The sequence below is a fragment of the Ascaphus truei genome, chromosome 9 (genome assembly GCF_040206685.1).
Source record: "Ascaphus truei isolate aAscTru1 chromosome 9, aAscTru1.hap1, whole genome shotgun sequence".
Taxonomy (NCBI): Eukaryota; Metazoa; Chordata; class Amphibia; order Anura; family Ascaphidae; genus Ascaphus; species Ascaphus truei.
In genome coordinates this window covers 11,464,180-11,482,262 of record NC_134491.1, presented here as the reverse complement: position 1 = coordinate 11,482,262, position 18,083 = coordinate 11,464,180, and the positions used below count along the sequence as shown (strand labels likewise).

General features: G+C 40.0%; 1 protein-coding gene across 1 annotated transcript in view; it reads left to right on the top strand.

Moving 5' to 3' along the window:
• Positions 1-13,453: 13,453 nt before the first annotated feature.
• Positions 13,454-18,083, top strand: part of ADORA1 (adenosine A1 receptor) — a 49,585-nt gene continuing 44,955 nt past the window's right edge. The window contains exon 1 of the mRNA XM_075613339.1: positions 13,454-13,928. The gene's annotated coding sequence lies outside the window, so the exon portion shown is untranslated. The remainder of the gene's footprint in view (positions 13,929-18,083) is intronic.

The following is an 18,083-nucleotide window of genomic DNA, read 5'->3' as shown; positions in this document are numbered from 1 at the left end:
AGTTTTTCCATGAGGCATACCCTCCATAGTTTTGCTTTTACCTGATCTAGGGATGGCTGGTGTTCTTTTTTCCCCCTGCTATTTCAAACCTGGTAGCTGAATATGTACAGTATGAGTCACTAGTTTATTTTCGTATTGACCTAGATTTTCTACTTGTCTGCATAGTAGTGCTGTCTATGGGTCCATGGCGATGGTAATCTCATGGATCACTTGTATCGTTTTACGAGTGGCTTTCCATATTTGTGTGACCTTCGGCATTTAAACCATATATAGATAAAGGAGCCCTGCTGGTCACATCCTGTTGAGCATAATGGTGAGCTGTTTTTAAAAAGGGTAGACAGTCTTAAGTGGGTAAAATACCACTGATGGAGCATTTTATATGCATTATCTTTAATCAATACACAGGTGGAGCTCTTTGCGACCTCTTGCATATGTCCTCCCATCCCTATTGGTCTAACTCTTCTCCTATATATTTTTCCCATCTCCACATACATTTGGATTTCATTGCGTATTCTATATCTGATATCAGTATATACATTGTTGAGATCAAACCTTTTTGGGTCTCTTTAATGAGACATATTAATGAGACACATATCTTCGAATATTGTATAATCTGTATACAGTGCCGTGGTACGTATGAGGTCTCTTATGTGGAGGTATCTAAAGAAAGCCAAATGATGTAACCCGATTTCTTTTGCTACTGTATCAAAGCATTAAATCTCTTTGTTTTTCCATAGGTCCTTAGCTCTTGCTTGCCCTCCCTTTCTCCAGTCAATGAAATCTGCAAGCTCCATGACTAGGGAAAACAGGAGTATCAAATAGGGGTAGCATCTGGGAATTTGAGTTGGTCAAACCATACTTATATTTCAAAGAATCCCAATTTTTTTTCAGAAATTGGGTGATGGGCACTAGGGACACCAGGACCTTGGATCTATCTTGCTTGGGCAGCCATAATAGCATTTCTATTCTTGAGCGTGATATGATAGCAGATTCTATTTTCACCCATTTCTCTGTGTTTTTGGGGGGGTTGCCAATGGATCAATTGACTAAGTTGAGCTGCTTTATAAGATTGCATTAAGTGTGGGAAGGCTAGGTCTCCACTTAGCTTACATAAGTAGAGAACGTATCGCTTTAGTCTCGTTTATTTTTTTTTAATTTGGCAATCTTTTATAGTAAATCTTGTAGTATGTCTCCGACCGTGACCTGTACTGGAAAAGTATGGAACAGGTATAGGATTTTTGGCAACAAATTAATCTTTACTGAATACATTCTGCTTATCCAAGATGTATGATGATATCTGGACCATTCCTCTAGTTCTTTTTTTCAAGATTCTAATCACTGTGGGATAATTGGTCTCATATATGGTTTCTTGTGCATTGGTCAGAAAAATTCCAAGGTATCTTTGTTAGCCATCCTCCACAAATGAATCAAAAACTGAAATATGTGCTACAATGGGAGGATGACCTGGGGGAAGTATTAGACATGGAAGACTGGAATGATATTTTTCAAAAGGTTGCCACATCATCAATGTGTATCACAATCAGAGAAAATGCCTATAAAGTTATGATGAGGTGGTATTTAACCCCCATGAGACTAGCTAAATTCATCCCAGAGTACCCAACTATATGTCCGAAAGGATGTGGAGCAAAAGTCACATTTATACATATGTGGTGGGAATGCCCACTCATAGCAGCTTATTGGCTGGAAATCAAAATGTGATCACAAAGGTTTTTCGGTTTGGACCTACCAATGGATCCCTGGTTATTTCTTTTAAACAAACCATATTACCTCCTCATGAGACATGAAAATAAATTACTGTGCCACATATCTTCAGCCGCAAGACGCGAATTAGCGGCAGTATGGAAACAAACAATTATTCCCTCAATTCTCAAAGTTAAAAATAAAATCTGGCAGATTTGCTGCATGGAAAAACTGGTTAGTCTTAATAACGACACCTACACAGATTTTCAGAAGGTGTGGTTACCTTGGATTCTGAGTGAAAATCAACCAGAAATTAATACCCACTTAATTTTGTTATAATAATAAATAAAAAAAATTAAAAATTTGATATTTATATTAAATGTGCGATACAATATTTTAAGAAGTTTCGTTAGGTAAAATTGTTTAAAAAAAAAAAAAAAAAATTCCAAGGTATCTTGTGGATTGAGGTTTCCACTTAAAATCAAAGTTGAAAATATAAAGTTGATAGAATATTTTATGAAATCTTGTTAGGTAAAATTGTAAATGAATGTGAACTTTCTCCCATCTCTATTTTCTGTACCCTTCCCTCCCTCCCCCCCCCCCAATTTTTATTTTCTTCATTCCTCCCCTCTCCCTAAAAAATTTTAATAAAAATTAAGTTTAAAAAAAATTAAATAAAAAAAATACAAATATGTAAGGAACAGGGGGATCCCTGGAGGTTAAGGGATCAGCTCTGGGGCCATCCCGGGTCAGGTACATACAAAAAAAATACAAACAAGGGAGACTGCTGCTTTAACATACTGTACAGTAGTGCTGTAGAAACGTACTCATTGTGTAAATAGAAGCAGCATATACTGTATATAGAACAGCCAGTTCAAATAATGATAATTTTCTGAGATAAAATGTAAAACATGGGCTTGAAATTGCCTATAAAATACCTTTATATAATTATTACATTGGTCCAATTAAACGTTCAAAGATTGCAAAAAAAAAAAAAAAATCAAAGTTGAATATTAGGAATTTTACATGTTCATGTGGGGTGTTTATATTTAGGGCCTCTGACTTGTTATTATAAATTTTAAATCCTGACATGGAACTCTGACAGGTTGCTAAATAAATTTGGCAGGGTTGTCAAGAGGTTCGTCAACAAGATATTGTGCGCGAATAACAATAGTTTGTATGTCTTTTGTTTCACCTTTATCCCTCTGATATCCTTATTCAGTCTGATTTGGGCCGCAATGGTTCAATCGCTAAGGCCAACAGGAGGGGCAAGAGGGGGCATCCCTATCTCTTGCCATTCTTGATTGGTATTGTATCCATCTGCATGTTGAGGTAACATACCATAGCTGTGGGATTCTCAAACAAAGAAGATATAGCTGTCATAAATTTGCCTCTAAATTCAAATGTCCTTAGTGCTTCAAACATAAAGCTCCAATTAATACTGTATGATCGATGGCCTTTTGTGCATCTAGGTCTAGCAGCATTGATGGTATACAATTTTTGTTAGCTATTTGGATTAAGTTTATTGCCCTCCATGTGTTATCTGCTGATTGCCACCCTAGTATGAACCCCACCTAATCTGCATCTATCAATTGGGGTAGATATACATTCAGTCTGGTAGCTAATATATATATATTTTTTATTATTATTATTATTTTAATGTACTATCATTATTAATAAGTGAGATTGGTCTGTAGCTTTTACTGTGTGTGGTCCTTAACTTCTTTACAAACCAGAATTGTTTTTGATTCTAGCATGGGTTGTGGGATAGGCGGTTATGATTTTTATCGACGGATAAATCCACAGGCGGGTTTTTAAAAAATTTCTACGGTGGATTAATCCATCGTACTTTTTTTTTTTACGCACAAAAACTAGTTGAAACAGCTTCCGTAGGATCTTTAAAAATAATGGATAACTTTCTATTTATAAAGCATAGACACAAAAAAGAAAAAAGAGAAAATACAGGAGAAAAAAGCTTCTACAGTAGGTGCACATGTGACCAGGAAGTGCCACTAATCTTCCAAGTAAACTAAGAGCAAAGAAAATGTCCACAGCACTAGTATGTCCGTATGAATATAAGAAACGTACATTTATTCCATGAGGTAAACAGCAAGAAATGCAGCAAAAATAAACAAGATTTCAGGTTACTACGACCCTTTCTCGAGCTCTAACGGCCACTATCGATATAGCTCATAGTGTAACTGATTGAAAAACATTTTCTTTTGAGCATGTAAACAGGATTGTTTTATCTCCATTAGCTTTATTTTTTCTGATAAAAGACGTGTTTTTCTTTTTTCAAATTTTCATGCTATTTGTTACAACAATTATAAATGGGGAGTACCAACTTCAAACGTTTTCATATAGTGAAACTGAGGCAGCACGCATTGCCACTCTAACCAGAGGCGCACAAGAAATTCTTGTAACGACTGGAACAGAGGACGAGGCAAGTCAATTGGAGAAAGAACTTCGACAGAGGATTAATCATGAACTACACAGTGTACTGTAACCCCCGCCAAATATTACTGACTTAAACTAATTCCAAGAGGTTTGAGGGTACGCTTAAGACTGACCATTTTTTCAGACAATAATAATTTTTGTTCTAGATTGGAGAATACACTGTATGTTGAAAAATGTTAATTTTACATCATTTTAACAATTGAACACATACAAGCTGAGTTATAAAAAATCTCAGGAAAAGATTGCAGCACTGGGGGGACACTTTACATGAAGACATGCAATTGGAAGAGTTAGCTGCATTACAACAAAGTCTCACCAAAAATACGGAGGCCCATCATAAAGAAACAGAGAGCAGAAAGAGGAATACATAGCTCTGAGGTGTTCAGAATTCCGCACTAGGAAGGGACTATCAATGGCCATCTAGAGACCAGAAGCCACAAGGACAAAGAACTGTACACAGAGCTGTCAGAAGGAATTGGGATCCAGAATGGGAGCCAACGTCAGGGAACAACACATCAAGTACAGAGGCGGATTTCCCAGAATGCTGACTAGGCTATAGCCCTGAGCGGCAATTTTTGGGGAGGCAATTTTTGTGTGTGTGTGTTGAGATGGGGTCTTACCTTCTCCGGAGCATCCCCCCACCTGCAGCCTTGTGTTGTCATGGCGACCCAACGTGAAATGATGCCGTGACATCACATGCCGCTGTGATGTCATGACACTGCTACACTACAGAAGAGGGTTGCACCCGAGCCTATGGGCAGCAAAAAGGTAAGTCCGCCACTTATCAAGTGGTGCCTCTTTTTAGTTCACAAGGAGGCCACAGCATCAGGCAGGGAATAAATCGAGGAGAGGGCAATGGAAACACAGGAAACAATGGAAGATATCAGGGACATAAATGAAAACCAGATTCAAGAATTAGACAACCTAGTAATTAACATCTTCAAACGGTCCTATCCATGGCTGAACTTCAAATATTACAAAAAGGACTTTCCTTAACCCCTATACATACTGTAGACTGGATACATTACATTTCTTGTTGTTTACCACATGGGATAAAAGTTTCTTATATTCATATGGACACACAAGTGCTTTGTACTTTTTTCTTACAATACGATGACGGATTAGAAATAAACATGTTCCGCGGGATGGATTTTCGTTAAACCCAACGATGGATTATTTAAAATCCATGAAACCGAGCCTCATGGACGGATTTTAAATCTGTGCGGATTAAAGTTGGAACAATCTGTTCCAACTTTGTGTTTATTCCACTCCTAGTCACTGACTTCAGCTTTATTTTTACTGACAGACACATATGACTTTATTACATACAACCTTAATTGCACTTTTGTACAGTACAAGTATAAAATGAGTGTGTGTACTTGGTTACTGGGCACTGTTTAATGTGTTCAATGCCTTCTCTGTTCATATTGTTATACACTGTTTTAATAATAATAATTAATTTAATAAATTTTTCCTTTTGGGACTTGCTGTCCTGGTTTCATTGTTATACAACACTGTTGTAATATTTTGCTAACCCAATTACCACCGTTGATTACTGTGTTGAAATATACAGTTCAGAGTGCATTCACCTGGCCTAATTTTCCTAGGTTTTTTTTGCTTCAGGTATCGCCTCATTGGGCAATTTACCCTACATTATATCATGACCGAACGCACCGAAGAATATATTTAAAATAATTTCTCACAGTGTTCAGGAGTTCATTTTGCCCTCTGTGAGAAGGGTGCACTTAAATATTTTGTTAAGGATAGAGGAGATATAACATGCGCGCGGGAAACTTATTTTCAGAAAGATAAATATCCTACATTTCAGGATAAGAATTTTCCCATGGCTTTGTTTTCTCAGCTAAAGTTAAGAAATGAGGGGTAGCTATTTCAGTTAATATAATTTAATTTCTACTCCAAGGAAGGTACAGCTTTCTTTATTAGAGATACCGTCTACACAATAGCAAATATTTACGCTCCCGACAAAAAACCAATGGAATTCGTACAAAAATGCTACGACCATTTGCTTACTGTTAAAAAAGATATAGCCGTAATCTATGGAGATTTGAATCTAGTTATCAACCCCATCCTAGACATATCTAGCAATCCCCGACCAAATTAAAAGCAAAACTGACAACGGTCTATCTAAAACTTGAAAAACTGACAAAGTGTTCAAGGCATAAGCAGGGATTATACCTTTTTTTTGCCCCCTCCCATTCCTCCTAATCAGAGATTGATGATATGTTTATAGAGCTGAAGTTGGCCTGAACCTTCCACCCTGCCAACATACAGTAGGCCTAATTACATGGTGTGACAGTGCCCCTATTACAATTACGTTGCTTGATGCTCTATTAACAAACTCCAGATCACCTTGGACACTTAATGACTCAATCTCCAAACAAATGTTTCTCATTTTACCAAATGTCTAGAAAGCTATGTCTATATAAATAAAACAGAGGATGTGAGTATATCAACGTTCTGGGAGACCCATAAGGCTATGATGAGGGCATAGCTTATCAGTGCTTCATCTTATCTAAAACAAGAAATAGAAAAAGAAGTCACTTCCCTCCAGGAAGATCTTGCTAAAATTGAATCAGAAAATAAATGTTCTCCTACTATGCTTAAATCTAAAAAGATTGCACAGGTGAGGGCCAAACTGAACTCTTGTTCGATGGACAAAATAGAGAAATCCCATTGATGGAACAAACAAAAATTTTACACAAAGGGGAACAAAGCAGATTTTCTGCTTTAAGCATTAAGAGCTAAAGTACTGTACAGTACTGTATGTCCTCAAGATGATACAAATTGAATGTAATGGGTAGGGAGGACAGATAAAATAATGGGGCTGAAAGTCCTTACATAGCATCTCAGTTTCTATTAATTATGAGACTGGCTGTATTCTCTAGATTTTTTTTTTTTTTTTTAAAACATATCTCTCAGCTGTTTTTAACCTTATTCCCACCTTTGTCCTCATCCAACTGTGCTTCACTCTTCGGTTTTCTTTTCTTTATTCTGATGTCCACCTTTCTTCACCCCCTCCCCAACCAATGAACGGACCTAATAGTTAATTTGCACAAAACCTTCTATTAATGCATTTGAGAGGGTCATACAGTAAATGGTAAAGAAGAGTAGAAACATTTTGCACAAGATTTGGCCACCCATAATTTCCATCTCCCCTCAGGTGTCCCATGTAATAAATATGAAGATCTTGTTCAGGAGATGTAGTAAAAAATAAAGCTAATGGGATTGAAAGGGCTGCAAACTTAATGGAGTTAATGTTTCCATATGTTCTAGAGACAATACAAATTAAATATAATGGATAAGGAAGACAAATAAAATAATTGGGATCAAAGTTGTTGCAGAGCATCACAAAACCTGCTACTTATGTTTACAGTTGTAGTTCTGGCTCCAGATTCAGATAGCTACAATGAATTAAACTGCACCAAGCACTCTACTAACTCATGTAAAATGATCATACAATAAACATAAGTCAGAGTAGGAAGGTATGCAGATCAAAAGGTTATGTGGCATCTACAATTTTTTACCTCTGCTCAGTTATGTTATGTAGAAGATAATCAAATTCAAGAGATTCGTTGAAAATAGATTTTAGGGGGCTGGAAGGGGTTGTAATTTAAAGGGGTTAGTCTCTAGAGAGCATAGTACAGATACACAGTACACATACAGTAATGGGAAGTTAACCCCGGCCAGGCAAGTCCCTCAATTAAAATGTAATATAATGGATAGGGAGGACGTATACAATGATTGGGCTAAAAGTAATTCCAGAGCATCTCAGACTCTATTACTTATGGATACAGTTGTAGTCCTGGCTCCAGATTCAGATAGCTGCAATGTCCTCCAACAGCTGGAAGAACCAGGCTCTGAACACATGGTTTAGTAGGGCAAGCGGGTCCTCATCAGCACTTCAGGGACATATAAATGTAGAATGACATAAACAAAAAGGAAAGAAAAGAAAAACACAGCACTCATATCAGGCTCAGCGGTGATCTGGTCTGGGCTGAAAGATAGTAAAGCAAGCACACCGTTTTGATGTTGCTTTCTTCATCCTAGGGCGAGGTGTTCTCTATTTCTGGATGGATTGACTGGGGCTTAGGATGCTGAGCTGGATGTTCTACACAACCAAGCAGGAGTTCTTACTGGGTAATGAGACGGCAACCGTCTTTACCGGTCTTGATATTGGTCTGGTCTCTATTTTATATAATTACCCATCGGAAGGGAAATCCCCATTTATATATGATTTTGTTTTTTCTAAGAATGGTAGTTATATTTTGAAAGCCCCTACATTTGGCAACAGTTACTTGGGATAGTTCTGGGAAAACTTGCATGTGGCAATAGCAATCAGGGAGCTCTGGGTTAAGCCAGAGAGTTTTAATAATATCTCTCGTTGTAGTAGTGCATTCACACCAAGTTGTCTCTGGCCAATCAATTCTCGAGGTCCTCTACTTTGTCTTGGATATTGCTTATGGAATCTTCCAGAGCTAAGACTTTTAAGTCCTGTTCATTGTGTGCCGATACTATGGCCTCCATTTTGTTTTCCATGGCCTTTGTCTAGACTCCAATTGCATTACATCCTGTTTAAGTTCAGCAACTACCTTCTGGAGTTCTGCTTGCAGAGTAAGTTTAAAGTCTGTGAAGAATGTATGCATATATTTACTTGTTACAGGAGTACAATCGTCTGATTCGGGTTCACATGATGATCTGTTTGAGTTAATGGCTGCTCCTGCTAACGCCTCATCACGTGGAGATGTTCCTGGCACGTGGAGAGGCTCCTGGCACATGGAGATGGCTGTTTCGGTGGAGTGAGCTCCACGGAAGCCAGATTGTAGAGGATCTAGCAGAGAATAGGGGGTGAGAAAATGAAGCAAGCGAGAGAATGAAAAGCGTTCAAGGAGTTTAGAGGCAAAAGGCAAGAAGGAAAACAGGACGATAATTAAAGAGACAGGTAAGGTCAAAATTGCTGTTTTTGAGTAAGGGTATAATTGTTGTGTGTTTGAAGGAGAAGGGAAAGGTACCAGAGTAGAGGGAGGAGTTGAAAATATATGTAAGTGTAGGGATAAGAGTATGAGCAAAAGGTTTCAGGAAATCGGAAGGAGAACCATCTTGGATCATTACTAGTGGTGCTTACTTATATGGCATGTTTCCTAACTGAAAACAACAAACAGTGACAGCACACTTCTTAATACACTTAGCTATACACCAGCAGACTGTTCCATAGAGTGAGAGCCAATATACGGTTCTGTTTCATTATATATCAAACACTACAACAGCAGAAATAATTACACTTCACAACCTGTCATTTTATTTTGTTTATTTGAAACATACACTTTTGTTAAATGTATTGTTGTGTGTATACATATATATTACAATTGTTGAATGAAAAGTTAAGGTTTAAATGCCTGAGAGTGCACCACTCAAATGTGCTTCCCTTTGGGGCAACAGTCATCTCTTTAACTGCTGTCCTTGTTGATAAATTGTCATTATCTTAAGCACACTGGTAGCACCAGCTGCCAATCTTGGCAACATACTGTAGGCAAATTCATATACTCAATATCATATTCATTTGGTGAGCGTTGTGATACCCTTTCTATTTTGATTATTTTAATATCTGACTTATTAAAGATTAATTTTAACTTATTTCATTTCACATACCTACTGTATGTTACTGAGTGCTATTTTAGCTGAGTTCTTTCAGTGTGTTGACCTAGTTGCAGTCTCGCTGTCTTCCAACGGTGAGCATCCACTACAAGCACTTCTGTCTTATCAGGATTCCACCTCAGCCAGTTTGGGTCCTGTGATGATCTTTCTGCACCCTCAAAATCCTGTTTCCTTTCATTGTTATGCTAATCTCTATTTCCAGATAATTAAAATCACCCGTTAGGAAAACATGTTTTGCTGCCTTCTCCATTCGCAAAATAAGTTTAGTTTCCTCAATCTCACAGATATGTGGTGGTTCATAGCATATCCCTACAAACATTTTTTTTTTTGTACTTTTACATCTACTGTAAATTTCTATCCCCCAAGTCTCTACATTTTTATCAATTCCTTCATAAACATTTCCCCCTTATAATAGCATATAAACATACTTCACCACCTTCTATTTGCTTGATCCCTCCGAAAAATGAAACAACCTTCTATACTGTAGTATACATCATACTGCTTCCTTCTAGCTCAGGAGTGGCCAACATGACTGGGATTTGAAGCCAGAATTTACCTTTCTCATTGTCAAAGAAGCACATTAAGAAAAAAAAATCAAATTAATACCTGTTTACAATTAAGCATAACCTTGTGTGTAGTGCGGAAGATTATACTCTGTGTCAGTGTATAGTGTGGAGTATAACTTGACGGCACTATACACCAACAGATTATGTAGACAGCGGCACTACACGCTGACACAGGATATAACCGGGCAAAGAGTACGAGGGGGAGGGGATGACACATGGGGAGGGGGGGAAGAAGAGGTGACACATGGGAGGTGGCGAAGAGGGGGTGACACATGGGAGGTGGTGAAGAGGGGGTGACACATGGGGAGGGAGAGAGGGTGACACATTGGAGGGAAGATGGAAAGACATAGGGAGGGGGAAAGAGGGTGTGACAAATGGGGATGGGGGAGAGGGTGACACATGGGGAGGGAAGAGGGGGTGACATATGAGGAGGGAAGAAGAGGGTGTGACACATGAGGAGGGAGAGAGTGACACATGGGGAGGGGAAAGAGAGAGTGACATAGGGAGATGGGGAAGTGGGGGACAACGGGGGGTGGGAGCAGTTAGGGTTGACGGGTGGGACAAGGGTGGCAGTGGGGTGATTGTCCTACCTTGCTCTCAAGTATCCACAGCCAGCACAACACGAAGTAATCTGCAGACCACGTGTATATTCCCTGGTCCCTGTGCTACTTGGGAGCCCACTAGGGGTCGATGGTCCATAGGACCATAGGAGAGGGGCTATTGAGGGGGCGCTCTGGTTTCTCCTCTTCCATGTCTCAAAACTGGGGAAATTTGTTTTGATTTGCCCTTAATTCTCCCTATCTGCCCACTAGGCTATTTCTACTCTTCCAGACTATACATAACTTTTTTCCCAAATCGGCCCATCTCTATAGGCTCCTTTTTATAAGTTCCAAATATTTTTTCATTCATAAACTAATTGCCGGTGTCCACGGCTTTTGGGAAGCCATATCATGCATGCACTGTAGTACTTTTTCGTAAAAAGAAGAACTTCTTTCCCATTTTCCCTGAATCTGAACCCACCAACTTCAAAGCCTCATTTCTATCACTTGGGAAGATATATTTTCCCAAAACGTTACAGTGGCCTTTGAGATGTTTCAAAGTCTATTTCAACCCCCCCCCCCCCCCCCCCCTCTCTTCTCCTTGAGCACTATATATATTTTATGCCAGATAATGCAAATATTCTGTGAGTATATACAGGGCAACCGACAGCTTTCACAGCACTCAGGACTAGAGTTTCCACCGGGATCCCAGTGTCAGTGGCCTTGTGAGGCCTCCCCTCTTTCTCTTAAACTCCACTCTCTCACACCTCCTTGCTCTCTCACCCCCTCTATTTCTATGTCCCTTCTCACATTCCCCTCTCTAATCATTTCCCCCCCGCTGTGTTTCTCCCCACCTGTCTTTCACTTCCCCTCTCCCTCTTACACCCCCACTTCTCCCCCTCCCCCTCCCCCTTACACCTGCACCTCTCCCCCTCCATTTACACCCCCAACGCTCCCCTCCCTCTCCCACTCCCACCCTTTCCCTCATCCCCCTCCCTCTGTTACATGTTTATCTCTTCTTCCTCCCTCCCTCCTGCTCACTCACTCCCCCCTCCTCTCACTCAATCCCCCTCTCGAATCTCACTCCCTTTCAAATCCCCCCTCATCTTCTCCCACCCAATACCCCCCTGCCAACACTCAATACACTCTCACTACCTCCAACTCAATACCATTCCCCGATACACAATGCCCCCCTACAATACCGACACAATGCACCCCCCCCCAAATCCCCACACACTATCCCCCCACAATATCCACACAATTCACCCCCACAATACCCCTCCCACAATACCGACACACAATTCCCCCCCCCACATTCACCCCCCCAATAGCCACCCAATTTCCCACCACAAACCCCACACACAATCCCCCCACAATACGCACAGACAACTCCACACCCAATACCCACACACAATTCCCCACCCCAATAACCGTACACAATTCCCCCTTTCACAATCCCCACACACAAGTCGTTCCAATCCCAACACACAATCCCCCCCCCCAGAATCCACATAATACCCACACACAACTCCCCGCTTCCATATCCACACAATTTCCAAGCTCTCAATACCCCCCAAGCCCCACACACAATTCCCCCCCCCCACACACACACACAATTAGGGTTGCCAGGTGGCTTCTCCAAAAATACTGGACTCAATGGTGAAAGGTGCGTCAGGTCACTATGTCCAGGGAGGTAATACCGGACACATACAGTGTTACAGTACCAGTATTACAGCACCTCTCATTTTTTACTGTACAGAGTATCCAAACACAGGACAGTCGAGTTCAATACCGGACACCTGGCAACCCTACCCACAATACCCACACACAATTCCCCCCTCCCCTCCACAATACCCACACACAATTCCCCCCTCCCCTCCACAATACCCACACACAATTCCTCCCCCCTCCACAATGCCCACACAATACACCGCCCCCCTCCACACTACCAACACAATAGCTGCCCCGCCCCTCCTCCCCCCCCCCAAATATAACACAGTTGAATATTTAAACCCCTCTGCTGTGTGATAATACGGAAATGCGCTGCAGAGCAAAGTAACATACAGAGCACAGGTACATGGACCAGTATGCACACACAGACATGCTGACATAGTTACACACTGATACACACTGTATATGTCTGTGTGTATCAGCATGGCTGTGGATCTTACATATAGTACAATATACACACATTAACTGACACACACACATTATTACCCAAGACTCATACACACACTTTACTACACAATAAAGCAACACTAATACAGATTTTAACATTATTGAAGAAATTCAATATAATATACTGTGAAACACAAAAGTTAACTATTCACATATGTAAAATAATATATAAAATATGTAATTATTGTAGCTGCATTAATACTACAGTATATTAAAATATGTTGGTTTTAATGTTGTGTGTGTGTGTGTGTGTGTGTGTGTATCACTGATACACACAGTATAGACATTAACAAACTGATACACACACAGATATTGTTAAACACAGGCACACTGATACTGAAGTATAAACTTTAAACTGCATACACTGAGGCACTGCTATTGATATACACACATATTAAACATAGTCCCAATCATTAACATTTCTAGCCCAACAAAATCAATGCAGTGAGTTTAGTGTGAGAGAGTACTGCGAGACCAAACATAATCTAATGCTGTTTATCGGCAGGTTAAAAATGAAAACCTAACAGGATAATATCCCTTTAAGCAAATCTCCGGAGACTAGTACCGAGGATCATGTGATTGCTGATTGATGGCAACACTGTTGGGAGCTGGTAAAAGCTGCAAACGCAGAATAAACAGAGGTGTATCGTGCATTTTGGGTGATATCCTGCACTGCAGTGTGAATTACATTGGGACAGCCTAGGGAGCGGCTGCAGGACCCTTTCAAGGGCAAAGGGGTGATGCTTTGCATTGTGGATGATGCAGAGCATGCAGGGCATTGAAGATGCAAGAGTTTGATTGCCATTGAGGGATGGTAAGTAGAGATTTTATACTTTGTTATTGCAGTGTTTCTAAGTAATGCATCTCTGCCCTATAAAGCAAATGTATTGTGTATGTTCTCTGAATAAAAGCCATTGCCATAAAGGGGTAGAGAAGTAAATAATAATTGATATGTCCTGTACTGCTTTAGGATGGCAAGGCATCTGGTCTTTTTCACAAAGGCACTAGTGCCCGATATGAGGAAGGCATCTGTTCTATGTACTGTTATAGAGGCATCTGTTAACGGGGGGATATGGATAATAAGAGTTTGATTGTCATAAAGGAATGGTAACTAAATACCTTACTTTGCTTTATGCAATATATCTGAGCCCTGTAACTACAGTACATTATATTTTCACTATAAGCAATGCAGTTGCACCCTACAGTATATAACAAAGGTATGTGTATTTCGAGTATGGTTGCCTTAAAGCAATGGCAACGAAAGACCTTACACTGTAGTGCATGTGCCCTTTATAATAATGGCATAGTTCAGTGTTTTTCAACCAGGGTTCCTAGGAATCCTTGGGTTCCACAGGCATCCCTAAAAGGTTCCCTGTAATTTTAAAATGGTATCAAATACAGAAGAATTTACAAGGCATCTGATGTCAGACACGCTGTTAGAGAACGCTGGGGTTACCTGGAATTTCACATAGGGTTCCTTAACAAAAAATGGTTGGAAAGTACAGGCCATAGTTTGATTGCAATAATTGAATGGAAACCCTTACACTCTTGATTGCAATCCCTCAATAGCCTATATAACAAAGACACCTCTATGTTCTATGACAGACACGCATACCAATTATGGGATTTCAATCATTACAGACTTTACATTTTATGATTGAAATTAATTTGGGCCTTTTAAAGGACAAAGATGCCATGCTTGTATAACAAAGGCATCTGAGTCCTATAGCAATCATATGCATAACAATAGCATTGTTCATAAGGTATGTATTATGCCAAGTTAAATTGTATGATTTCACCAATTCTATTGCCATTTAAATGTGTGCTTGTATTGGGCAGAACAGCATGCATATTTTTAACCTTTTCACTGCTGGTAAGAGATCAACGAAGGCAACTAGTGTATATGAAAATAGATATGGTAGTATTAAAATGATCCTATTTTTTCTTTCTGCTTCTCTGTGATGTGTGTACTGCAGAGAAAGCATGACCCCTGCTGACTATACACTTCTCTGCACTGACACAGATTTCTGGCAGAATAGATGTGTGAAGCAGGTGATGTTCTTTATAACAGCACAGATCTAGAGTTTGTATCATATCTAGATTTTGTATCTATAGTTTTGATATAATGTATGTATGTATAGATAGACTATCTATCTATCTATCTATCTATCTATCTATCTATCTATCTATCTATCTATCTATCACAATCTTCGGTCCTTGTCTAGACACTGCTGCATGGATGCCTCCCCAATGATCTTACAGGTACTGTGGTTGCAAGCCTCTTCTCCACCTTGCTCCATCAAATTTCTGATATCATCCTCCCATCTTACATTTGGTCGTCATCTTAGTCTTTTAATTTCCCTTGGAATCCAGTTGAGTACCAAATTTGTCCAAATATGGTAATTTCTTGCAATATGTGATGTCACAAACTTTTGGGGGTTTTGAACCCATTCATTCTTTTTCCAGTCTCTTCAGGTAATACCCAGTATACATCACTCCATATTTCTTTGTTGTCTGAAGCTTTTGAATTATCTTTGCATTTAGGGTTCAGGATTCACATCCATACATACGTAAGCATTCGCAGAATACACTGGTTGAAGACTTTCCTCTTCAGGCACAGTGGAAGGTTCCCTTGAACCCAAATGCACTCCATCTAATCTTTATTTTCCTGTTGATTTCATTCAAAAGGTTCCCATCCATTGTTACTTGCCGGGCAAGGTAGACATAGTCGTTGACTTCTACAGTACAGTAGTTCTATTCCATTTACTTTCATCTTTGCAGACTTTACACATTTGTTGAACATCACTTCGGTCTTTTTGAGATTCATATATTCATAGTCACCTTTTCATAACTTAAATAATGTGTGGTGAAGACCTACTCATGTCTCAAGTTACAAAGCCAGTACAACCAACCTCACACTGACGAGACCCACAAGGTCAAAACAGTCTGTCTGTGAGTGGGTTTATTGGCTTTTCATCTCATCCCAGGCTATGTTTAAAAGCTGTGTTTAAAGTAGCATGCATTGGCTTAAGGATTTAACCATGTAATGTGGTCTTGAGACAAAAGGTGGCACTGTGTGCTCATTTGCATGTCATTTCCCAAAATCCCTTGCTGCAGTGGAAGCGCGGTATGCTAGGTGATAATGGTGAAGGGCATGGTTGCACACCCGTCTAAGGCCTCGGCCATGCTCCCTGCTGGCGTGCTGAGGCGCGCTGAGGCGCAGGGAAAGCGGGTGCTTTCCCTGGCCTTGCGGTTGCTTACCGCATGCGCTGTCAGCGGGCCGTCAGGGGGCGGGCCAGGGGTGGGCGCATCACTGGCCGGGGGCGGGCCAGTGACGTCACGGAGCTGGTTCGCCCTCATTGGGCGAACCGCTCACGTGACCGGCCTGTCGCGCCGGCAAGCGGAGGAATTTTAAATTCCCCTAAGACCTGCGCTTCCGCAAACACGCGGAAGCGCAGGTGAGCCTCTACTAAAACCGCTCTAATTGCGGCTGTAGGGGCTCAGTGCTGAGCGGGAGCGCATGTCAGCATGCTTCTGCCAGCAAGCGCCAAACATGGCCAAGGCCTAAGGCATGTGAATGTGTTCACAAGTAATATTTTTATATGAGAGTCATATGGAAGCCCACTTTCTTATTTGCTTCAGTAAGTTCAGCTGGAGGGTTTCTGGAAAAAAATAATGTCATCTGCAAATCGTAGGTGACTCAAGTATTAACCGTTGATTTTCATTCCTTTGTTTTCCCAATCCAACAGTTCTTGAAGTGTTTCTCTGAAAAGTTTTGATGACATGGTGTGTCCATGCTGCACTCCATTGCTGATCCTTATATTGCTTGTATCTTCATGTGATATAATGGTTTTTGTGGAATTCCTGTAATATCAATGTATGCTTGTTCAACAATTTATATTCTAAATGCATTTAGAACTGCTGAGGTTTACACAAAATCAAATACTTTTACATAATATAGCAATCCAAAAATGAGTGGTAGATCGTATTCATTACTTCAGGAAATCACTACTTGTCTTGGATGTGGTCCGTTGGGTTGTATCCACTGCAAAATCACACTTGTTCTGTAGGCTGGACGAAGTCCAGGGTCTGTTACATTAGATGACGGAGTACCTTCATAAAAATATTTTAAGCAATTAGAAGTGTAGTCTGTAGTTCTTCAGGTCATCTTTGTCTCCTTTCTGGTGAAAGATAATAACTATGGCATTGCTCCGTTGTTGTGGAATTTTCCTGTTCTTCAAGCAGCATGTAATGAATTTTGCAAGTATTTTCTATACTTCTTTCCCAGCTTCTTTGAAAATTTCAGTTGTAATTCCATCTACCCAGGGAGCCTTCCAATTCTTCATGAATTTGTTTGCTTTTGCCACTTCTTCTGGAATGAAGCATGGTTCATCATTGGTGGTTTCTTCTTGCTTGTGCTCTGATGAATTATGCCTTGTTCTCATATAGTTTCATGTAGAAGTCCTCAACTCAAGTTATGATATTTTATCTTTTATTGTTGATCCATCCATCGCCTTGTTTGAATCCAATAATTTTCTTCCCGATCATGTCCCAGCTTCGTCTTCTTTAAACATATGTTATCTTCTATAGTCCTCATCATAACACAGTCACATTTTAGTTTGCGGATTGTCTAACACAACTCTGCATATTCAATTCTTGTTCTCACGTCTTGAAATTGCTTAATTTATTGTCGTCTCCTCAATAATTGCGTTGTCTCTTCAGATATTTTCTGATCCTGTGTTGGCGATTCCTCCAGTTATTTCTGCGCTTTCAACTACAATCTTCATAATTGTTTTGTTAACGTGTACTCATGAATTCCGAGCAAGCTGAAGCAATTGTTCAGTTATTGTTGAAATTCTGTGCTGCTGTTCTTGACGTTATTGAAGTTGATTGGTTTGGTCTTCCTTTTTTTTTTTAAACATAAGTTTTATTTTATTGTGTAAGGTGGTACAGAAAATAAAAACGAGGA